This window comes from Lepidochelys kempii, chromosome 9, assembly GCF_965140285.1.
Source record: "Lepidochelys kempii isolate rLepKem1 chromosome 9, rLepKem1.hap1, whole genome shotgun sequence".
NCBI lineage: Eukaryota > Metazoa > Chordata > Testudines > Cheloniidae > Lepidochelys > Lepidochelys kempii.
The window spans coordinates 36,177,924-36,203,899 of NC_136388.1; the positions used below are offsets into that span (position 1 = coordinate 36,177,924).

At 40.3% G+C, this 25,976-nt stretch overlaps 1 long non-coding RNA gene across 2 annotated transcripts; it reads left to right on the forward strand.

Annotated features, from left to right (window-relative positions):
* LOC144930856 (uncharacterized) lies at positions 1–25,901 on the forward strand. 2 transcript variants are annotated; one of them, XR_013636314.1, is made up of 4 exons: positions 1–51; positions 15,719–15,799; positions 23,688–23,783; positions 25,512–25,901. It is a non-coding gene; the product is annotated as an uncharacterized LOC144930856 (long non-coding RNA). The 2 variants fall into 2 exon arrangements; XR_013636315.1 differs by lacking the exon at positions 1–51 and adding an exon at positions 546–739.
* Positions 25,902–25,976: the final 75 nt, after the last annotated feature.

Below are 25,976 nucleotides of genomic sequence, written 5' to 3' on the forward strand. Positions count from 1 at the left end.
TGGGTGTACAGATTTGACAGTAGGCAGGTGTAACTGGCCTGAAATGGCAAGGTAATTCTTATGTTTCTATATCCTTTTTAAAATCTGATTTTAAATTTGACTTCAGTGTTACAACACTGGTATATAAACTGTCTGACAAAATAGTATGGAACAACCAGAGAAGGAACTTCTTTTTTACTGCAGACAAGGAACAGCTTAGGCATAATATAAGAAGGTGCTGGCTAAGGGCTCCATGTCTAAGTGGATGGCAGAGTAGCATTTACCAAGAGGCTAGGCCTTAAGCTCTTTTCTTTGCCCTTGGAATTCGTGCCCACTTGGTTCAGCTTGTCATTCCACATAACAAAGCAGAAATAGAAAGACTGTAAGAGGAGGATGTGATACATGTAGAGGATTGGGTGGTTGCTGATGTGGGTGGCTAGAAGAGATCAGGGAGTTATGGAGGAATGCATGAATACCATCATCACCTCTGACACCAGCACACCTGTAGTACTGGACAGGCTTAGGTAACCAGTTAAACCCTTACTTGGTTTAAACTAGAAAGCCAATGAGTAAAAGTGAGTACCATGTTTACCACATGAAGCTTTGCTGTTTTGGGGAGCAGTACCAGCTTTGAGATGAGATATATTGACTCATTGGATCATGTTTCTTATGGGGGCAAGGAACTGGTGCTGCCTGCTCATGTGATACCTTGAAAGAGTAACTTGATCTCTTTTGAAGAAGAGTAACTTTCTCCTCAACAGTGAGTATCCCGTTGTGGAATACAAATGCAGGTTTACAGCTGGTCACTCTGCATAGCCTATTAGAATAAGCTTCATTAGCTCTTTTGTATGATTTTACTAAAGGCTAAGCAGCATTCTTTATATCTTTGTTAATTTTTGTGTGTGTTTGTATGCAATCTAAATATAGAGACCTATAGATATGCAATTGGTTTCACAAGACACAGCTGTGGAATTATTACTTACAACCAAATTAGAGAAAAAGAACAATTGACGGGAACAGAGATTCCACTAATAACTGCTGAGAGCTTTGATTGAAATAGTGTTTCTTTCTTCTGATATCCAAATGCATCATCAAGAGAGAAACAATTTCATATGGTGGCTTTATTATCAAAGATTAGGCTCTTTTCTGCCAAATTTCACTTTTTATCTGCGTCGTTCACCAGTTTGTACAGCCACATCTCTCAAATTAATCTAATTTCTCATAAACTGCTGGATTCCCATACAGCAATTTGGAAAAAAAAATCCACAATCCTTAATCAAACAAACCCAAACTTCAGAATTTGGTCCTGTATTTGGACCTTGTAAATAGAAGAAAATGTCACATTTCAGAGTCAGTATTGCCCTTCCATAAGCCAGCAAAGAGGCTGTATGATTAATATTCACAACATTCAGTTCTTACTACAGTACGGAAAGGTGTATGTTTGTGTGTGTGTTATATTGAGCCAAGGTCTTGATATGCAAGTCCATTTAGCACAAAATCTTCCAGATAGCTAAGTGTTGCCATGCTGACTTCACACACATTTTATCAGAGAATCCCCTGCCTTGAAGGTATCTTTTAGTGTTGATTTCAGACTGTATTCAGCACTCTGCTGCAACCTAGTGACGCATCAAGGAACTACAGATTTGGCAGCCCATTTATATTAGCAATATTTTTTTCAAGCATTAGAGTTTAAATAAATTTAAATGCTCTGTTTTCAGCTTTTTATATGTGTAATCACTATTTTGGTGATAAATGTTCTTTCGGTTTGATGTTGATAGTTTTGAATTTTTTTTCCTAATGTAACCTGACAAATGAGTTACAGAATCTTGGAATGACTGTTGGATTTCATGTGTCCAGCAAAAATGAGCATCAAATAGCAAAGCTACTAACATGACCAATTGTTTCCTTCAGTGTAGTGTTACTTTCAGAGCTTCAGCAAACTTTTATCTGGCTTGGGCAAAATAATGAATAAAACTTGAAACTTGAAAACAGTTTGCAAGGTATCACTGTGTAGGCAGACTTATTCTTCATGCAGGCCCAATTTGTTTCTGTTGAGTTCCTGATGACAAAAAGTGCATGCATGGATGGATTAGCAAAAAGGAAAAATCAGGATACCAAGACACTAGGAATTTCAAACTTTTTCTAGAATGACAGGCAATATATGCTCCAGCTTTGCAAGGTGCTAAAAACCTCTTTTAAGATATTGTGCACCTTTCAAGACAGATTTTTAAAGGTATTTAAGCACCTACAGGTGCCAGTAGGTACATAGTGGGTTTTTCAAAAGCACTCAACTCCTATTGATCTCAATGGTAGTTAGGTGCAAGGTGCTTTTGAAAACTCTACTAGGTGCCTATTTGCATCTTTAGGTGCCTAAGTACCTTTAAAAATCATGCCCTTAATTGACATTGACATCAGTTTGACTTGAGAGCATCTAGCACCTACAAAAGATTGGCCTGCACTGCTGGAATACAAAATAATGTTAAGAACAAGATTATTTGCAGAGTGAAATCTTAAAACAAGGACTTTTGGAGGTTGGAAAGTGCATGGAAGTTGAGACCTGAGTTAGAGTGTTAATTAGGAGCCCAATCTTACATCCTGAGGGCATTTTGTCATTTCAGATAAAGGGGAGTAGTATCGGATCTCTGGTCAGAGAATAAGAAATCGAATGCATGAGTTATAGAACATGCAACTGCAAGTAACTTCAGTGGGAGTTGAGGGGACACAGCATCTCAGGACTAGCTCCTGGGAGAGGAGAGAAGAAAGGGATGAGCATTACTACCATGGCAATGACCTGACCCTGCCAGCCCTTGCTCCTGTGAGCCATTCCATTGCCGTTAATAGGATTACTGACCTAATCACTACTCACATGCACAAGGGTTTGTAGGATCAGACCTCAAGACAGAACTCTTAAGTACTATATTTGTTTGTTTATTAACGTCTTACTGCATTTAGGCTAACACCTGTGAACCAATTATTTCAATGAGAGTTATCGATCTACAGCATAAGTGACACATCTTAGTTACAACAGTTAAATGATCTATAAAGAAAGACACCTGAAACGAAAGGAGGGCAATAAACGGGCAACAAAGGGTAGGATAATGTACTTGGAGGTGTGTTGAATTATAGTTAAAGATGGGCCTGAACTGCAATCCTAGACCTGAATTTCAAGAAAGTCAGATCCAAATCCTAACCTTGTGATCTAGACCCATGTCTAATTATTATGGGTCAGGTTCTAGCGCCCTTATTGCCAATGAATTGTGGGAGTAGTTGAGTTGCTTAACTCAATATGAGTCAGTATCTGAATATGGGTATACATAGACCTGTCTAATTAATATATATATATATAATCAGAGACCAGAAGAGAGAATGTGGAAAAGCTTTGCATGTACAGCACAGCTCTGTGAGAAGGAAGCCAAACGGAGCTTCTCACATGGTTCTTTTCCCCGGCACTGGCTTTTCATGCATGACTGGAACCATTTCAATGTACTCAGTGCAGGCCTAGCTTGCAATATCGTGATCTGCCTTTCCCAGTGACGAGTGCTTTAGAAATGGTGATATCTTTGACTGAAGGGCTAAGTAGAAAAAGCCCAAGGAAAATATTGTCCAGAACCATGATTCTGTTTCTTATTCCTCAGCTCTGTCCATTTAGTTTCTGTACCAGTAATCAAATCATAGAATCATGGGGTACCATATCGGCTCTACCTGACGCCCATTATAAATGTTGCTGGGGATAGGTCAAGAAAAAGAAAAGCTTCTGAAGAGCAGCAAGTGATCAGTGACCTGATAGTAGAAATAAATAAAGAACTGGATAGCATGGCTAAGGACAGCTAAGAGAAAGCAATGTGGAATATTGCATTAGTTTGGTGGAGCTGGGAGCCTCTCAGTGTCATTCTCTGGGGGGCGGATGATGTCCATATTTAAAATAGGCAACGGAAGATGGATTAGGGTCTAATACTTAGAGGAAATTGTATCAGGAGATGGGTTAAGAGCTATTCATCAACAAGGGTTGTTAAATTAAAGGAAATACAATTCAGTGCACTTCACAGATGGTACTGGACACCCAAACACTTACACAAATTGGGATCACAAGAAAGTAATTTATGCTGGAGCATTTTCAGCTCAGGAGGAAATTATAAGCATGTGTTCTGGGACTACTCTAACCCAGAGAATTCTGGAATAAGAGCCGTATTAATTAATATCACAAAAGCAGGGGCCCAGACATCTCCTATAGTACCTTAAGTATATTAGCAAAAGCTCAGAATTGAAAGATTTCTCCTCTGAGAGCATCTGAGCCTAATGTTAGCAAATAAAATAATGTTTAGATGAGAGATGGAGAACTCCTGATTTAACAAAATGGCTCCATAGGAATCGGGTAGACAGTATGTTGTATAGAGACGGAAAATATATCACAAGAATATAAAAACATTGGGTAGGCATTTTTGAGAATATATCAGGAAAATAAAACACAGGATCAAAGTCCCAGAATGTGAAGTAAGAAACTCACTCCATGGGGCATGGAAGTCCTGAATCTAAAATAGCTTAAAATCCACATTTTATTCATTAGTTTTCTGTTTCCCTTTTTAAACAATGTTCTGCATGCAGTAAATACTACCCTCTCCTCTGCTGCTGCTGAAGAAGGCTCTTGATGCAACAAGACCAATCTCATTTTGAAAAGGGACTTTGGAATCTAAATCCCATCTACTTCTAGACGCTGAGCTCAGCAATGCCTAAAAACCTTTAAAAATCTGGGCTCTAACCCTTTTGACAATTTTTAAAACTCCACTAGGTGTCTGTATCTTTAGGTGTCTAAATACCTTTGAATATCTGGCCCCAGGTCACTTTTGAAAATGGGACTAAGGCACTTATGAAAATGTTACCCTATGCCCTTTTTTGTTTTGGGGACAGATAGCATGCTTTTGGGAGACCATTTATTGAACAAATACAAAATAAGGAGTAGTGTGAGGAATTTAAAGTAGCAATCAGAAACAGCTGAATCTGTATCCTTTCCAATAAGATGTTTGCTAAGCGTTCAGCATGATAGAAGAGGCACAGAATAAAAGAAAAACGAGAATCAGCAGAGGTGTCTAATCTGCTAGGTACCTAGCCAAAACAAATAAATAAGAAGATATAAAAATAGACTAAACAATTCCTGGAGTAAAAATTGTTTTAAAAAATAACATCAAATTATGAAGGAACAACCAATGCAAGTTTGTTATGTTGTTAAAAACAAGGCTCCTATTAAGGCCAAAGTTTGTCTCTTTTACAGTGAAAATTGAGCATTCTGTTTCCTGAGGAGTGTACTGCTAACTGCATCTTCTAACCTCAAAGTGGATCACAATGCATTTGCCTGAGAGCGGGAGCACCATATAGAAATGATCTTGACAGAGACTAGCACAACATAGATACCCAAAAGCCTAAGCATTGATTGTAACCAGTGTTGAAGTTTATAGGGCTTCAGGTTCTCACTGAAGTTATGTTTCTGAGTCTGGAAAAAAAGTGGGAACTTAACACAGTGGATGTGGGGTTCTCTAAGAAAGTAGCTGTATTGAGGTGAGGGCAGTAGGGTAACAAAAGATCTGGAGTGAGCCAACTCCTTCTTTTAAAGGGAGACTTTCCGAATGGAGAAAATGTTCAAGATTATCAAGCATAAATACAAAGGCTAAATTCTGCCTTGGATGCTCAGACACAGGAGGTGAGATTCTGTGCTGTACCTCTAAGAGAATTGGCATGGTCCTCCAGTACCTTGTGGGCTTGTGTAGTCATTTAATGCTGTGCAAAGGAAGTGTGAAATCCTACCAGGCTCCGAACTTAGATTGATTTCAATGACAATTAGGAGCAAAATACCTTTGAGAAATTGGGCCTAAATCACTTCTGAAAATGGCATCCAGGCTCCTGAGTCACTTAGGCACATTTTAAAAAGTTACCTTTGGTCCCTGCAAGTAAGCATTTACAGTCTTAGGCTTCAGCCCTGCAAGTTGTAATGTGGCTTTGTGCAGGCCCAGAAGGTCATGCATGGAACAAGTTGGGGCGAGAAGGCCTGATCCAAAGCCTATTAAAGTCAATAGAAAGATTCCCATTGACTTCACTGCGCTTTGGGTCTATTAGTAACAAAAGATGAGTAATATAAACAATGAGCAGCACAGACAACCGCTTAGAAAGCCAAAGTTGGCAGCATTAAGAATCTGAAAGTGAAGCTTGCTATAAAATAAACCCTCCTGAACCTATCTTTATTGATTTTTATTGCCCAAGCTGAGAGAAATGCAAAAAATTAAACAGAGTATAAATAGTGACAAGTACATTGATTTTTAATATTCTTTTCCTTCTAATCATTTAAGATGCTATTAATAACTTAGTGTTACAGAGTGGAATGGTCCTTTAAGGGAGTTGGGTTTAAGCTGCCACCTGTGACTAATCAGCTGCTTCCCTCCTGGTGAGATTAAAAGGCCAACAAGCTACCCACTTCAGGGTAAAAGCTACAGGGAAGTGCTTGTAGTAGACCCTGGGGGTAAAAGAAAGGATCTGGAAGGGAACTTTCCATGCCAGGGTCAGGGAGGTAAAAGATCTGACTGGGGATACTCGCTGTGCAGGACTCAGTAGACACCTTCTGAGGCAGAGGACTTAGAAGGAGCCATGCTACAGGACCTGGTTCACCTGTCTTGCTTGATGCTTCTTGCACAATAAATGTATCCCTCAGAAAAGGGAATGAAGTATTGATGCTTCTGGGAGCTTTGCTGATGCATTGGCCTGTCAGTTGGCCCATGATTTATATGACAGTGGGGAAAATGAGGCAGAAAGGCGGGGTGATCTAATGCTGGGCTTGGGGAGACTCTACTACATTTATATTGTAAACAAACAAATATATATGGGGCCTAATTTGTATGTGTTGTTCCAGTTTCATGCCCATGTAACACAGTGATGAATTGGGCCTATAAGTTTTAAATTGACCATATCCCTGAAAAATAACAGTCAAGGATTCATTGAATGATAAACTGTAACTGCAGAGAGTTATAATAATTAATGTGGTGTTAATGATAAACACTCTTTCTAATAATTAGTCATCTTGAGGTTTGCCTGTCATGTCAGCTGTTGGTTTATCTCAAAAGAGCATATTTCACAAGAAATGTGTGGTGTCTTATTCCCAAATAAACAGAAAATATTTTGTATTCCAAAGAAAAGTAAAAGAAATGGCCTTTAGGAAGACAAAGCAGTTCAGAAAGCATAGCACTAGTCTAATCATGTGATAGACCTAGAAGCAAAGCCAATGCAACAAATCCAGCTACCTAGGAAATTTGCCAAGTAGACAGATGCTGATGCTACAGATCTCTTTTCACAGTTTGGCATTTAGCTACTGAGTCCAGAGGTCTAGGAGATGCATTCTGTGTGTGCGCATGTGTATATATATATGTGTGTGTATATATATATATAGATATAGATATTCTTGTAGGGTGTATTTTATATTGTATCATATATACTTGTAATATAGGTATATTTGCATTATTAAATCTCCAGAACTACACTAATACAACCTTAGCTTAAGTACTTGCATTTGCTTTTTTTTTTTTTTTGGTGTGTACATTGTCACTTAACTGTTACACTCATGCAATATTTCAGTATTTAAAGTGCAGTTCCAATCTGAAAAGTGATGTATATAACAATGGCACCTTCCCACTCAATAGATCTGCCCTCTATTCGTATTCAGAGTTACAGCTTCTGACTTTAGTGCCAAAATGTGTTGTCTGCTTTATACTCCTGTAAATCCTGCTCTGCAGGGGTAACAGAAAGGACATTGGCTCCCATTCCTTTAGGTCTATCGTCAACATAATGGTTTACTAATTTCCAGTTGGTTACAGCTGTGCAACTGGAGACAGTGGGGCTGCACTGGTGTGGCTGGGGACTCAATTTAGGCGCATATCCTGCAAACACTTGTACATGTGCTAAAGTGTACACCATACAAGTATTCCTACTGAGAGTCTGTCACAAACACTGTCATTAGAATAGACAGGATTCTGAGACAACAGGAGGAAAATGATCACTAACTGCAAGAGATAGATATAGAGTACAAGAAAATACTTAACCTAGCAGAAAAAAAACCTATGTGAATAAGGAAATGACTCTGAGGGCCAGCTTTGGACTGACGCTTGCTTGGATGCCCTGGAGTCAGTCTCACTTACATCCCCATGGCCAGACAGCTGGTGATTGTGACTATGGCTTACTGTGCTCGTTTTATTGTTCCCTTATCTTTCCCTTTTTCTCTTCTGCCCTCTTATCCATTTGATGGGTCTTGTCATGAACCAAACTTGTAATTTCTTTGGGGCAAGGACTGGCTTTTTTGTGTCATGCCTGTACACACAGTGGAGCCTTTAGCACTATTATAATAACAATCCCCTCCACTCTGTGGAGGTCTGTGCCCTATCGCTCTGGGAACTCTGGCAAATGTAGTGCTCTGAGCTAACCCCAGTGAGGGCATGTGCCCAATAAGCATGGCCCTAATGGTTGGTAAAAGACAGGAAATGTGTTCCCCAACTCTACTTCTCCTAGAGCAGCTCCCAGTGAAGTATGTTGTGTAAACACACAATCAGAGCGAGGCTCTGAACAATGTGAAACAGAACTTTAGAAGTGAGGCTGGGGAAATGAAAAAACTAATTACTAATGTAAAAGCTTCATAGCTCCCTGATTAGATCCCACTGATAAAATATAAGGTGAAAACAAATCTCTCAATTTTCAGGAGCATGGGGGGAAAACATAAGAGCCATAGGTATCCTGCTTTTATAATTACACAAAACAAATTTTAAAACCAAAATTATTAGTAATTACCCTTTATTCTGTGTTCATTTTATACAATACAGACCAAATTCAGATGTGACAATATGCTGCAGCATACCATGTCCAATCGCCTCAATATATGAATTCCACCTTAGACTGTAGACTCCTCCAGGTGACACCTTCATCAACAACCTTTAACTTACGCCCCTTAATAAGACTCAGTGAGCTAAATTCTGTGGTTACAGCTCCATGATGATTTTGAGAGCTGGTCTGTGTTGGTCCCAGTGAGAGTTAGATCCTCAGTGGACCCTATGTCAGTGGAGGATAGACATAATAGAACACAGTTCTGCCATGATCCTTCCTCCTCCTTTCCCGGCATATTCTTATGCAAGAGAGGTGGTGGGGCAAGAGCAGAAGCCATCTCTGCCAGCTTTATGCCAGGAGGAAGTGCTCCTGTGCCTTGGGAATTACCTGATGGCTATTTCGGAATAGAATATGGTCTCTTTGTTCCATCTAAGTGGGTTAAACGGTCCAGATCTCAGTTGAGATCTGGTCTAATAAGTGTAAGAGAATCTAAACAGACATCCGACCTGCTAAGGTGCTGGAAGGGAGGGTTGTAAGAGGAACAGCAGCTAAAAGAAGAGTTTAAGCAGAGGTAAGTTAAGGTAGCGTAGTATAGTCAGGCAGAGCATGTGATCATGTTTCCTTACAGTGACAGGTGCCTACTATGCCCTAGTGAAACAAGCACTGATGCTGGCCACTAGAGGGAGAATATGTAATGAGATCTACATCAAGTCACAACCAAACCCAGGGAAATATATGAAGGAACAAATACAGAGAACATTGTAGAAAGGTTCTGGGGACAACTGACATTTTGGAAAAAGAAGGATGAAGATGGGTCATAGGATTCTCAGATCTGTCTGATAAGGGCCATCATGTTTAGTAGTTACCAGCTGCCTCTGATTTACTTATTGCAATTTAGGCACACACCTTGATGCACAAACATGTATTGTTTCCTCACCCTCCTTTCCCCAATCCCCTGCTAGTTAATTTCATTTACCTGTTGAATGCTGTCATCAAATAATATTATAAATTCTTTGAGGCAGGGCCTGTCTTTCACTAAATGTCTGTACAAATCCTTAGGATTGTCTAGTGTTCTCCCCTCTCTGCAGCTGGCTGATGTTGAGGAAAGATTGGGGCTGCAGGGAGCTGTAGAATGGAGAAGACACTGTACTTAGAGGGTTGAAGGCACAAGGAGAAGGATTTCTCCTTTCACTTCATCCTTCTAGTTACAAACCTGCACAAAGTTCAGCCACAGTCTGGTCATATGAGCATGACAAATTGGATGGTTTACATTTAAGTAGCCAACAAAGAATCCTTCAGTTTACTGGAAATACAGACCTGGCCATTAGGGTGGGAGTATGTTGAAGATCTGATACAAACAGCTGCGTATGAAAAGAAAAGTTATTTATGGATTAGAAACAAATCAAAGATTTCAGAGGGATTTGGAAACCATTCTGGAATTGCATCATCAGTAGAAAATCTCTGGTTTAGGATCAAAGGTGATGAGGACAAAAGCTGAACAAGATATGTATTGCCTGGATGTTTTTGCTGGAGGATGTAACAAGAAAACATTTTTTCTTTTGTTTTCTGTTTTTGATTTGATTACTATGACAAGGTGCATGTGTGTGGGTGGTAGTGGTGAGTGCTTGAGATGAATCAAATGTAGATATATAAAAAAGGTCTGGTAGTTATTGGTAAAACTCTAAAACTATGTGGCCAAATTTATCCTCCATTTGCCTTCATGTGAATCCCATGGAACTCAATGGGAGCTGTGTGTGTGTGCGTGTGTGTGCATCTGAAGGCAGAATTTGGCCCTTAATATTAAAATTGTACAGTTATCATACATGCATGTTTATGTACATGGGCCAGATCCAAACCCATTGAAGTCAATGGAAAGGCTTCCATTGACATTTATCAGCTTTTGATCAGTCGCATAGTATATTAGAATCAACTAAGATCAATAGTTCACTAACATACAGAAATTTCATTCTACCTCTTAAGAGTCTTATTCTTGCTTCAGATATGCATATACAACCCCCACTGATTAGAATGGTAATTACACTTGTGTGTCTGACTGCAGAATCAGATATGGGTCTTAAGTGTTTTGGTAACTGTCTCTTTTCTCTAGTTACCTTTTTAGGGCTGTGTGTATACAAAGTGCCCTGAACAGAATATTTGTAATTCAATTTTCATGGATTTTTTTTCAGAATGCAGTACAACAGGAGATATGTTGGTATTTGTTAATGTCAGCACCATTAGGACAGAACTATTTAATGTCACCTGATGATATCATAAGTTGCACTCTTGTTAATGCTTTCTCTTTAAAAGTTACACAAATATCACTCCCAGCTGTCCTTTCATCTTATAACAAATTGCTTTCTAACATTATTAGAATTTTTGTACCATGACTCTATTAGTACTTCTATTAATAGATGTTATCATTCCTCCAAATGATTGAAGCAATCCATCAGAAAGAGACAATATCAGATGTCTGTACCATGTGTAATCTGCTCACACTGTCTGCCACTTTAATTTACATCATATGAGTTAACAATCTGAGCTTGACCTCCTGTTGACTCTGAGGCTTGATGGCTAAAAGACTGCATTTTTTTTTAATACAACTATTCTGTCAAGGAACAAATAGGGAAAAAACTGGCTTATTTATATATCCAGATCTGAGTTAAAATCAATGTACTGCCAATTTATGGCATACTTGCCTAGCCACATATTGCCCTTTGTAAACCACACGTGGTTACTTAAAGACATACAGATTTTAGTTATTATTTATAGGGTTTCATGGGCATTTTGCAAACAAATCGGGCATGGAGCCTGATTCTAATCTGATGCAGCAAAGCTATTCAAGGCTTTTTCTCACCAGTGTAAGTAAGGTCAGAATCTGGCCAGGGACCCTGTTACAAAGAGCTGACAATCTGGGCACTTACCCTGCAAATACTTATGCATTTGAGTTCATTGGGACTACTCACCTGTGTAAATGTTTGAGGGCTACAGGCCTACATTTACACCACTGATGTGCAGCCAATATTTTAACAAGGAGCTCCCACAACTTTTCCCCCTTTCTCTTGTGAATAAACCCTGAGAACCTGGGTGTGTGTGCTTGCTGACAGGGGAGTGGAGTGTGTGTATGTGTGTGTTACAATAGAGATTATATACATTTGTTTTCCCACTTAAAAACGCTTTCCCTTAGCAGAAGAATGAGAATGATGAAACACTACTTGGCAAACAAACGTCTATTAAGTGCACTTCACTAGGCGTGTTTATACCTTCTGTCTGAGAAATGTTTATATTGTAGCACATTGTTCAATTTGTGTAACTTGAAGGAGGATGAGAGAGGAGGGCCTGGAATTCTTCTACCATGGGAATATTTTAGTTAAAATTCAGGTTGTTTGATGCTTTGCAGTGTACCAGATTATATCAGTTCACTCTTCCAAAGTATTCTGAGCCCCAGCCAGGGATAAGTCATTGCTGGCAAGGGTGATTTTGTAGCTTCCAGGCTGTCAATTTCAGAGAGGGATTGAACTCCTGTGGAAGCAGAGAAACCATCTTAACTCTTTTTTCGTTTTGGTGGAAGAACTTTAGCAAGGAGCAGTTCCTCCAGAACATTAGTGCTTTACATGGTACAAGATAAATGATGATGACAAACCATGGATAAGAGGCAGAGGGAAAGGAGGACATAGCTCACAATAGGATCATGTGATGCTGTGGCTTATGTTCGAATCCTGGTGGTAGTGTTTTTATTTTTTTTAAGGAAAGTTTGTCTGTAAAGGAAGGATTAGATTTTATCTTAAAGGCATAGCTCTGTTCTGGGATGCAGCGTGGACTTACCAGTACACAGGGTGGCCGGGGTCCTGGGAAAGGTGGGGGGCACAACTCTGGGTCCCCAGAAGGGGCGGGGCTTCAGGTGGAAGGGGTGGGGCTGAGGCCAGACTCCCCCAGCCAGCTCTTCAGCGCTGCCTGGCCTGCACTGCCCAGGGCTCCGGCAGCGAATTTAAAGGGCCCAGGGCTCTGCCCCGGGGTACTGTAGTTGTTGTCCAGGTGCCCCAGGTCTCCGGCACAATTTAAAGGGCTGGGACTCTGGCCACTGCCGGGAGCCCCAGGCCCTTTTAAATCACTGGGCATCGGGGCAGCTTCCCCTTTTGCCCCCACCCGCATCAGCAGCCCTGCCGTATACCAGTGGCCACTTTGCTGTACCAGACTGGACCAGCTTACTTTCACCTCTGAAAACAGTTTAGAGCTATTTGAGAACTGCATTGACTCTGGAAAAATAAAAAAGACTTTTAAAATACTTTGTGTGTTTAAAAAAAAGTCTCCTGGAACGCAACTCTTTATGCCAAGTACTCTTTGTATAAAGTACCACAGAAAAACAGCAGCTAAAAATAGAAAGGCCAGAAGACCTTGGCCCACTCTGCTTCCACAAATGGCAAAACTTGCTTACTATGGAAGAAGAATGTATGGCATGGAGCATAGAACTGAAACTTGCTGGTATCATGACAACTAGTCTTACATTTATTGTTATCTGTAACAAGTAGTGTGCGAAAGGCATAAGTGGATTTCAGGTTAGTTGAATTCTGATCATGGTGTTATTAATGTTCCTAAATTAAATTTGTGACCTTATGGAATTATCTTTCATTTCTGTTATTCTTTATTAAACTTTGCCAGCACTTCTAATATTATCATGTTATCCAGGTGTTGTACATGATATGTGTAGTATGGCATAAAAAGCCTTTATCCAAATTTTACTCAACATTTTGAAAATAAAAGTATAGTAATTCGGTATAAATCTAAAATGGGTTAAGATCAATAAGAAGGCAAGTACATCATATTTGGTTTGGTTTTGTTGAAAGGACTGGAATTTGGAATTGGACTGTTATCAATGAACCAAATGCTTTAATCCTTACACTTTCAGAATTCTCATTAGAGACTGATTAAAAACTGAGATCCATATCACATCAATTGAAGTCCAATGGCAAAACTCCCATTGATGTCCATGGGTGCAAGACTGCACCCTAAGTAAATGCTTCATGAATTGTATCAATGTATTTTCTTGGAGCGATGCTGTGGACATTTATTGTCAAAGTATGGTATGCAGAACAAGGGGAATATGTTTTATTCTTTCTGTTTATTTAATTACTATCATGCTGTTTGCTAAATGGGTTCCTCTCAATGGTTTTGCACATCTGCAGGAAGACAGTCAATGGCTTTAGTTAATGCCTACTACTGGTCTTTAAGGGGACAGTACAGGTGTCAAACTCTTGTTGTATTGTCTGAGGTAGACTTCCCTTCCCCTACACTGAGACAGGAGGAAGTCTTCAGATAGAAACACTGGAACAAAAGATTTTGGAACTATAAAAATCTGAGCACCTGATGACAGGGGAGAGGCAGTGTCTGGAGGCAAGGAGACTGTGCTCCATTCCCAGATGTTGGAGTGTCTGGGATGTTAGGCCTACTTAAACTCTTAGGTAAGATGGATGTGTGTAGCCCTCTTGATGTTTTAAGCTGTATCTCTCTGATTTCTGTGGATAAATACATACTTGGTTTTGAAGAAGCTATCCTGTGTTACCACATTCACCTACTGGTCACAGCTCATGAAGACAAGTCTCCTTCAGGGGCCAAACTGGACCTGCTGAGGATGAATTGTGGGATTCCACTCTGAGAGAACTGCACTTGTAGGACTGTCACTTGAAAGATGTGCCTATGGAGAGACTGAGAGAGAAGTCAAAGATACAACTAATCTTGTAACCATGACAGATGGGATTTTCAAAAGTGACTAGTGCTGGCCTAATTCTGCTGCCGAGGGAGTTTTACTCTTGTCTTAAATGAAAGCAGTTAACCCAACGTTGAGTGTTTTTAAAAATCCCATAAGATGTTATATATTAACATAAATAAAAGGAATATTAATCTTATGGTTATATAATGGATATCCTGTTATGAAGGCATATCAGATGAATGGGCTATCTAGTCCAGTAGCATAACTCTGACAGTGGTCCTTACTAGATGCTTTACAGGAAGATGAAAAAAACCATAGTGACAATTGTGGAATAACTTGCCCACAGAGGAAGTTTATTCCTAACCTCATCAGTTAGTTGGTTGGTTTCTGCCCAGAGATACTAGAATTTATGTCCCTTATACATACAGGTTTTAAATTCCATCTAATATATGTATGGCTATTCCCAAAATCAATATGAATGCTAACCTTTTTTTTTGACTCTTTCACTGAATATCCCCTTGTTCTTATATTTTTTAAAAGAGTTAATAGGATTACTCTAACTTCACCATACTATTCATTTTCTACGCCTCTCTCATGTCCCATCTTATTCATCTCATCCCTAAGCTAAACAGTCCTAGGCTTTCTACTTTTTCTTCATAGGAATGTTTTTCCATGATTCATTTTCATCGCCCACCTCTGAATTTCCAAGATGTATTCTGTAAAGGTTTTGGTCATATAAGACCTTACTAAAGTGTTTTGCTTCTAAGTCTGTGCTATGGGGAAAAAACAATGTATTTTGTGTGAATTATTGTTGAATTGGCAATGTACACATTAATAAGGTTCTATTGTGTGTGGAACTTGCAAACTGATAGACTCAAAAATCCAATATTTTTCTTTTATATAAATCTTTAAGGTGGTACCCATGTTGCTAAAGTCACATTAAAATGATCTAATCTATCTAGCCAATCATTCTCATCTCCTCCAATCTCATCCCCTCCCATCTAGATTCTTATAGTTTTCCATCCATGTGATAACTGAGAGTGTAGGATCTGTTGGGTTATTTTATACTATTGAAAGTTTGTAAAGGTGATAAGGAAAAAACCCTGATTCAGACAGGTTCTGTCTATATGTAATACAGTACTTCATTAACCAAATTTTATCCAACAATCATTCCAATTTTTCTTTCAGCAATACATCTTGGATGTGGGCAATAAAGAAAAAATGTTTTGAAACAACATACACCTCTAGTCAGTCATCCCGATGCACAAGGTAAGTTTAAGAACATTAAAAAATTATTAACTATGTTCCTTGCAGGTTCCATTTCAAACATTTTTGTAAGAATTTCTAAAAATTGCACAATACCAACAAAGTAAAGTTTTTTTAAAAGAGAAATGACAGCAGATTGTAACAGGAGGACTGTGCCTTTTAAGGGAAGTGGGGACTAGGATCAGTCAACCACTGGTCCATGGCCATTCCTTTAAAGGTTCTGAGATTCTTAGAGCAGACAAATGTCTAGTGAAGGGTAGAGGTATGTTGATAGAGGGGAAGATGATTCAGGGAGAATAGTGCTTGGTGGTCGGGAAAATGCAGGATACTGTTTCTTTAAAGGCCTGGGACAAGGAACCTTGTAGTGCAGGGTGGGACAAAGTTCCCCTCTTGCCCTCCAAACTGCTGCCCTCCTTCCCCACCCTGGGAAGGAGAGCAGCATATATGTTGCCTCCTCCGTCATAAAAGAAAACGCCAGCAGTACAAAGCTGTCTTTGCTCTGCTTGCATGTGGCAGCCCCCCTGAATAAATGCTTTGAGTGAGTAAATGCTTTGTTCTGAAGAAGCTGTTTCTGAGTGAATTTAATCTGTTGCTCATCATAGCCCTCTGGAGGAAGAGGGCTCACAGGTGCCAAACATAGCTGGGCCTGTTGTATAAACACAGTTAGAGGTCTGCCAGTCTGAGACTGGTGGAGCTATGTGCTTCCACCCACAGAGAGGTGACAGTGGTAAAACCTATCACCTGAGAGGGACTGTTACGGGGTCCAAAATGCAGCTCATTCAGTAACGATGATATGTACAGAGTTTTTGTGCTGGTACAACTATACTGATTTGAAACCAGTATAGTTAAAGCACTGCATCCCTAGTGTGGACACAGTTATACCAGTATAAAGGTATTTATCAGCAGAATTTTTTCCTGTATATTTACAGTAATAAGCTATGTTGCTAAAAGACATCTGAATACTAATATAACTATGTCCACACTAGAGGTTGCACTGATTTAAGTATATTTGTAAAAGTCACCCCCTAACAGAAATAAATGGGTACAAAAACACTGGGTAGGCTTGGCCTTCGTGAGGATAATTAAACACATTTTGAACCTTGTACTTCCTACACTACTGCATTTTTAAGTTTACAGAATGTTTCATAGACAGTTGTATGCAGTGTTGTAGCTCTGTTGTTCCCAGGATGTTAGAGAGACAAGGTAGGTGAGGTGATATCTTTTATTGGACCAACTTCTGTTGGAAGAGCTCTTCCTCAGCTCAAAAGCTTGTCTCTCTCACCAACAGAAGTTGGTCCAATACAACAGTGGTTCTCAACCAGGGGTCCGAAGACCACTGGGGGGCTGCAAGCAGGTTTCAGGGGGTCTGCCAAGCAGGGCCGGCATTAGACTTGCTGGGGCCCAGGGCAGAAAGTCGAAGCCCCACCACCTGAAGCCGAAGCCTGAGTAACTTAGCTTCACAGGGCCCCCTGTGGCGTAGGGTCCTGGACAATTGCCCTGCTTGCTACCCCTTAATGCTGGCCCTGGCTTTTATATGCAGAAAAACAGCTGTTGTGGCACAGATGGGCCATGGAATTTTTAAAGCATGTTGGGGTGGGAGGGAGGGACCCCCAGAAAGAAAAAGATTGAGAACCCCTGCAATGCAAGATATTACTTCACCCATCTTGTCTCTCTGATGTCCTGGGACCTCTCTTTAGCCATCTGTCCATATTTCACTGTTATGATATGATGTACACAACCAAAAAAACCTCACCACTAAGTTCTGAGCTCAGTTAGACTGGACAAATGCCGGGCAACTGAACCCATGCTGTACGGTGATTGGAGGTGAGGGCTCTGTATGTCAGCGTCTCTGCGTTCTCATTGTTACATCTCTAACTAGATTAACTGCAGTATTTTATATAACAAATTCCCACAGAGTTTTAAAGCTTTGTCTGAGTTTCCTATTATGAAAATGCGATAAATAAAATAATAAATAAAATCTACCATTACATCATTTCTCCCATGTACTGCCCCCTCCCCCGAAGATGTCTCATGTACCACAGTTTGGGAACCCCTGGTCTTAGGGAAACCAAGGCTTTGAAAGGAAACCCAAATGAATTGCAATTCTTCACTATAGAGAGAAAATCACAGTGAGCATGAGGATGCATTCTACTGTAATAGCTCATGCCTATGTTCAAGAACAACCTAAATCTTCATGTAAAGAAAGAATGCCTACAGAATGGCAGAGTATAATGTACTGTAGGGAACATAACCTTTATGGACTGTGCAGTGGTACTATGTATAATAAATCAGATGCAGAGGACAAGATGATGGTATCTAGCTAGGAAATGAATAATATGGTTTTGCAAGATCATGAAGTGATGAACCAGATTAAATGGAGACACTTGGGTTAAAAATCATGTCAGATTTATTTTCTAGTTCTATCAATAACATTTTTGATTATTCAAACCCAGATCCTGCAAACAGAGGCATATCAGCATGGAGTGCCAACTGGAAGTTCCATTGAACTCAGTGGGACTCCATGAGGCTATGGGTTGTTTAATTTGTGTGCAGGATTGTGTCCTAAAACTGGAAGAATATTAAACTTTACTGTAGTGGAGTTTATACACCCCACACTGGCAGCAAAAAGGTTAAAGGAAGTCTGAGGGCTCAGTTAGCCCACTTGGTGGTACCTGGACAATGTGTTAGGTATAACTCCCAACTGAGCAGAAGCTGGGTTGTCTTCATTTTAAAAAAGGCTCACAGAGCAGTAATAAAGAGCCCCAGGAGGGAGGAGGTCTACAGAGAGTAGATCTCAGGATCACCTGCCAATAAGAGCTCTGGCAAAGGGCTAGGGACAGGAGATAGAAATAAAAGCTACAGGACTGGACTGATCTTCTGTGGTGGCCTTGACAAAGGGGTCAGACCCTAGGAGACAACCCAGTGGGTTGGTGTTCTGGAAGGGGAGTACCCAGAATAAAAAAGCTGAACCCCGAGATGGGCAGAGGCTTGCATGGTATTTGGTTCTGTTTGGGGTCTTTTTTAGTTTTGCTGGAGGAGGTTGGGAAGAAGTACATGAACCCCCCTACTCTAAAAGATATAGGAATGAAGAGGAGCCCTTGAAGGTTGGAAAATGTTGTATGGATAGTTTGAGTTTTATGGGACATTTGGTATGGGATGCTGAAACCCTGGAAGGGGTGCATTATTGTGTGACCTGGCCAGATGGTCAAGTCACCAAACGAGACCAAAGGAGTCCTGAGAATGAGATGAGGCAGAAATGCCACAATGCTGAGGGGGCACTCTGGGACAGTGAGATGGCTGTACTTGTGTTTTATATTCTCTTGTTTACTTTTTGCAGTATTTTCAGCTCAGATGATGAAACCACACTAGTCACTTCCAATTTCCAGTTATTATGCGCTCTCAGATAGCTACAAAGCTTGGGTTGCAAACACTACAGCAGAGTGTTTAATTCCCCTCAAAAGTCTGTTTGCATTGTGACGGGACCCCATGGGGTACAACATGGAACTGTGGGGCCACTGTGCTCCCTTAACTCTCCAGCCGGGACTCTCTCTCTCACAATGCTTTACCAGTGACAAACAGCAAACCTCTTTAGGCGCTGTTATCACTCAGCCACCAGCATGCAGAGACACACCCAGCTAAAATTGCATGAATGTCTCCAAGCCACTAATGAACTATACAGAGGGAGACACCAGCAAACTCCCGCAGCCTTGCACCCAGAAATGTACCATTTTACACTGCTCAAGACCTTCTCTTGAACAATGCAAGCTCATTAATTAGTTCACCATTTCGTCAAAGGATAGTAGACATGCACCAGCTTTTGTAATCTGAGCAGATTCCCCAAGGACTTTAGACAAACTCACTGGTAAGGATAAAGTATTTAAATAAATGTATTAACTACAGATATAGATGTTAAGTGATCATAAGCGGCATATAGGACAAAGATGGTAACAAAAGAAATAAAAGTAAAATCACAGTCTAAATTCCAAACTTTATCAGACTGAGCAAGAGTTAAATCAAACAGCTTTTCTGACCCCACTGGGTATTACAGGCAACTCACAGGCTAAATTTCTTTCTCAGCCTGGGATCAGTCTCCTCAGTTCAAAGTCTTTTGTCTTCCCAGCATTCTTGTTGCCTTCAGAGTAGGTGGGAGAGAAGAGAGGTGGTCTCATGATGCCACTATCCCTTATTTTATACTCTCAATTCATATCCCAGGGAATATACTGGCCCAGGCATGTCCTGGTGGGCCTTGCTGAGTCACAGAATTGAGCAATCTTTATTGTATGGTGCCTGTGCAACTGTCTCTTATAGAATTGTAAATCTCTTGTTTACAATTCCCCAGTTAGTCAATGGTTTTGATGGTTGCTTAACACCCGTTTGGGTGTGGGTCACCACCTTTGTTATCACTGGAGAACTAGCAATGGGCATCTCCCAAACTCACAACATATTTCAATAACAACCGTATAGAAAAATCTCATAACTTCATACACACTAATAATATACATATTTTGACAGAACAGTGGGTTTCAGCAGATCATGACCTTGCATATGGTACCTTACAATTCATGGTTTGTATGAAATATCACAACCATATACAGATGATGAACATAGGGGTTACAGGGTGGTATTTGCGGTACAATGCGTCATACATTGAAACTATTAAAATGTAATGGAAAAAAGCTAATGAATCTGGCTTTGGATAGTCTAAATTATGAGAGATTTCAGGAAAATAGATTACTTTTAAACATTTTAATGCTAAGGCTATTAACATTCCTAAATCCCCACTGACTGAGGTCAGAGCCCTACAAGAGAAAAAAAGCAGTGAATTGGGCATCTTTCAAGTAAAACTGGGAAAACCAGTAGTTTTGATAGGTTTGACAAGCTAAAATTTCAGAAGCAAAAATAAATTGACTTGATGTTTATCTTTCCCTCTTTACCTTTGGGGAATGAATGCTGGGGGAAGTCTTTGATTCAGTTCTGAGAGAGTGGAAGTATTATTGTATTTTATCTACCATATAGTGATGGAGGAAAGCTGACTTCATGCTAGGCTTGCTAATTTTGGTTGGACATATTCCTGGAGGTTTCATCACATGGCATATTTTTTAATTAAAGATTAATCTTTGATTCCTGGAGACTCCAGAACAATCCTGGAGGGTTGGCAACCCTACTTCATGCTGTAGCAAAAATAAATTTACATGATTTTACTTTTTTAGGCATGTAACCATACAAAAATGCTAGCTGACACTTTCAGGGAGCATATTCTTGCCTGGGGGGAACTGTTTGGAAGAGACACCTCCTGGGGAACTGTCTGGGAAGCCATGAGGCTGAAGAAGCCATGTTATAAGCAGCCATAACAGAGCTGGAGTTTAATTAATTAACTCACTGTGTCAATGTGAGATCTTATAATGCAGAAGATCCAAACACAATGAAACATAAAACAATGTATTTGCACATTAAAGGTTTTGTTTCTAATTAGTGGTGAACTGAACCAAAACACTCCTTAGCATTGAGGGAAAAGGTTCAAAATGTGGGTTCCAAATAGAAAATACAAACCAGATCTTTCAAACACTATTTATTGGGCAAAATACTACCAAGAATAATGTCAAATGGCACAATTTACAGCAGAAAGCACTACACACAGTTGTAAATGTTTTCAGAATTGGGCCCCTCAACCATTTTACAAATGGACTATATCCTTGTAACCCCAAATTTAACACCCCCCCAGCCCTGCTATCCAAATTTGAAGCCTGAACCTATCACTTCTACATAAACGAATATTAATCTTCATACTTACCTGAAGTACCTACTAAAGTAAGATACATTTTTTCAGCACGGGGAGTGAGTTAACATTAGCAAGAGCTAATGCATAGAACTTTTCCCCCAAAATTTCTGCTTTCAGAGGGAAGCTGCTTAGTTTAAATTCTGCCTGTGGTAGGGTCACCATTCTGGAGATGTTTCCTGACTTTTTTACAATGCACAGCTCCTTTCAGTAGGTAACTGGAATAATGGTCTATTCTTCCTCTGAAGTATGTTCATGTCTTCTGATTAAAATTACTGACAGAGGACATTAGGGTCTATGCATGAATTGATATTGAAAAGAGAATAAATCCCATAGTGTCCATGATGCATACTGTTGTGACTGGTCAAGTAAAGTTTTCACATAAATCACACACTAGCTCTGGCCTGATTCTTTGCCCAGTGAAGTCAATTGAAATATTCCCACTGACTTCAATGGGCTTTAAATCAGGCCCTAAATATCTAATTTGTGGGGTTTTTTTAAAAAAAAAACTCTGTAAATTATATTACTATCCCAGAAACACAATGCCCAAGTTACAGAATATACCCTCAAATGTAGTCACGGAGACAAACACAAAGGATATTTACATATCAAGCTGATTTTGTCATCTAATTCATTTACATTTATATAATGCAAAATAATCTCCACTTCACATAAAAAAACCTGAAGATATTCAACATATCACATTGTATATGGTTTATTTAGGATCCCTGGGTAACCACAACAATATAAAACTGCTACTTTGGCAGTGCTTCTCAAACTGGGTTTTTCTGCTGCTACACATTAGCTAAACTGGCAAATGTAAGCATCTTTTTAACCCCCATTGGCACTTGGGAGGGGAAGTGTCCCGACTCACGTCTTTAAGGAAGTCCATACAAAATTATAATTATGGTTGAAAACTTACTTTTTAATAAAAACAATGAGGAGTCCGGTGGCACCTTGAAGACTAACAGATTTATTTTGGCAAAGCTTTTGTGGGTAAAAAACACACTTCTTCAGATGCATGGAGTGAAAATTACAGATGCAGGTATAAATATTCTGACACATGAAGAGAAGGGAGTTACCTTACAAATGGAGAACCAGTGGTGGCCATAATCACCGAAATGAATGCACTGACATGGTCATAAAAACAACAGCTGTATAAGGAAGCTAGTCTATGTTCATACTTTTCAAATCTATTATACTTTTTCAGATACATGTAGTTTATCACACACTTTATATATTTTTAAAGTGTATATTGTTTCAATTTCAATTCAGATTTCCAAACAATCACTAAATTGGCAACACTGCATGTAACTAGTTCACAAACCTGTGTGTGTGTGTTGGGGGGCGGGGGGTGTAGGGCAATCCCTGACATGAAGCAGGGACTGCCCCTCGGTTTTATTTTGACAATGCCTATTACTTAGTGAACTTCAGTTTCCAGGATGCCTATATGCCTATCCAATGGCTGAATACTTGACTTTTCATGCTGATTCTTTATGACAGAGGCAATGGGTATTTTCTTTGATGTCTGCATCCAACTAGAGTCAAATATAGTATAAATTATGGCACCATAGTAAAAACTGACCATTTGCTCTTTCCTGATTTTGGTAAGGTATTTATCATTGGCAATCCTTGAGCTTGCTACTTCATTCTCCCCACCCCCAGTGTTCCCCTGTAGCTCTGTTCAAGGGCAAGTGCATCCATCAACTGCAAGGAGAATAGGGTCTTTAACAGCTAGGACATCTTTTAGTGTCTTGACAATAATTTGATATGAAAATAGCAAAAAGAAAGACATCCCAACCAAAATGTAATGTGCTCTTGCTGACTAAGATTAAGAAACTCTGTATCTCCAGGGTTGCAGAAATGCAGGGGCCCCTATATATCACAAGGCAAGGTCTGATGTATAATGAGAAACATCTAGATTGAAAAAATAATGAAAGGCCATTGCTTCCTACATCCTGGGGACACTAGACTCTGCTGCAAAGTCAGCCAGAGCTGCTTGAAATGTTAATGCTGCACTAATGACTCTATAGTTTTAAGCATCTGGAAACTGATTTATAACAACTTTAGCAATTGCTTACCCTCTTAGCTGAAATTTCTCCTACCTCTTCACAGCTCCAATGTGGTAAAACTGTTGAAAATCATATTTCAATCATTAAAGTATGTGTGGAGCAGGGAGAGAAATTCTGCTTTTTACATTTTTACACATGGGTAAGTAACTTACTTGTTTTCAAAATGTTAATTTTATCACATTGTTTCAGAAAAATGCCTTTTTATATCAGAAAAAATTGGATTAGAAATACCAAAATTACAAATGTCAGAAAATCATGTTTTGGGCATGCCTGTGGATTATCCACAAAAATACATGTTCAGGTTCATAGCTGGTGTAGTTCTATTTACTTTAGTAGAACTACGCTGATTGACACCAGCTGAGGATCTGCCCCATGCTGCACAATGCTCAAGAAAGCCCAAGGCAAATAGGAAACTTTCCTTGATGATGTGAGGGTGTAGACCAGCAATTTCTGCAACATTAACATTTCCTTTAAAAAAAATCTAGTCCAATGCATGCTGAATGAAAAGTGACGGACTGTTGACGTCTTGAGTATTACTCCGGAAAGAATTCTTTGCCACTATGTGTGCGCAAAATTTATGTCCCCCACAGATTTCTTTGCTTCCCCGCAGAAAAATGACTTTCTGACAGGGAAGCAAAGGGAAGCCACAAGAGCAGTCATGCAACCCTACCCTGCGCCGGGGGCTCGGCTGCTAGTCCTGGCTGGGCTGGGGAGGACGAGACTTCTTCTTCCCCTGCACAGCATCTGGGGCTAGGTCAGACCCACTCCCAGATTTCTCCCCTGGCTGCAGGAAGCTCTGCAAACTCCCCCTCCCCACTTCCTGCACCCATCGCTCCTCAGCTGCAGGGGGAGGGATCCCTGTACAGGGAGCTGCTCCCCCATCTGCCCAACCTCTGTGCATCCAGACCCCCTCAGACCCAGACCCTCCTGCTGAGCCTCACCTCCCCCCCCATGAACCCCACTTCCCCTGCACCTGGATCACTTCAACGAGCCACCCACACCTGGATCCCCACCCCAAGTCCCAACCAGCTGCACCTGGATCGCCACCTCAGAGTCCCACTCACTCAGCATCTGGACCCCCCACTGAGCCCCCACACCCAGACCACCCTGCCAAGCTCTAGCCCCCCCACACCCAGACCCCTTTGCTGAGCCCCCAATCACCTTCACCTGGACCCCCCTTCAGAGTCCCATTACTATTGCATCCAGAACCCCCAACAAGCCCCTGTGCATCCAGAACTGCCCCCGACCTCCTGCATCTGGATCCCCCACAGAGCTGCCAACACCCAGATTGCCTCACACAGAACCCTCTCAATCCACACCTGGATCCCCCCACACTAAGTCCCTCCACACTTCTATCCTGCCTTGCTGAGCCTGCTTGCTCACATGGAGGGGCAGGGCCCTGGAGTGTTTCTGGGGCAGGCCCAGTCCTTGTGCTGCGTCAGGGTTGGGTGCAGCCTCTCTGCTGAATCTGTGTCCCGGGGGGTGGGGGGAAAACAGGTGGGGAGCTGTACAGTGATCTCCCACCTCTGTGCAGCCAGTGGCCTGTGCTCCCCTATGCCATGCTGGAGCCTACACATTTATTTGACAAATAAAATGTGCAGAATTTTAAAATATTGTGTGCTGAATTTTAATTTTTTTGGCACAGAATGCCCTCATGAGTAGAGTATGCAGATAACTCCTGTACCTTTGAAGCTGTTCCTCAGACCAAATTCTTCCCTCAATTCAACATGTGCAACACAACTGATGTAATTGGTGTTATATAGGTGTAAACTGGAGGGTCTTTTCACATTATTTCCATCTTGTGTTATACTAATGGTCAGTCATACTTGTATATGTGATAACTCCCGCTCTTTTTTTTCTTTTCCAGACAATCCAAAGATACCCAAATGCAACAAAACTATGATATAATATGGATGGGAACTTAAGTGCTCTTGTGATGAAATTCAAACATGCGGTCCCACAGAAAGTGCAACTTGGCCATATTGCACCTCTTTATTAAGACATTAAATAACATTCCCACTAATACAAAATATAATAATTCTCCTTGATGTAAGAACTTATAATTCTGTATGTCTTAATTTTTGTCTGCTTAAATTCTTAACTGTAGCCTTGCATTAATACAGCTTTCCACAATGAATATATCGTAAAACAAAATCATTAACTGAGGGAACGTATAACAAAATCCTCACTCAGCCAACGTGAAATGAAACACTGCAAGTTACTCTCCTTTGGTGGTTTTCAAAATCTTCCCATTAATTCAGAATTGAAAGATTAGTTGCCAAGCAAGTAAGTGCTGGAAGTGTTGGCTAAATTATTTATTGTGGCTAGATGC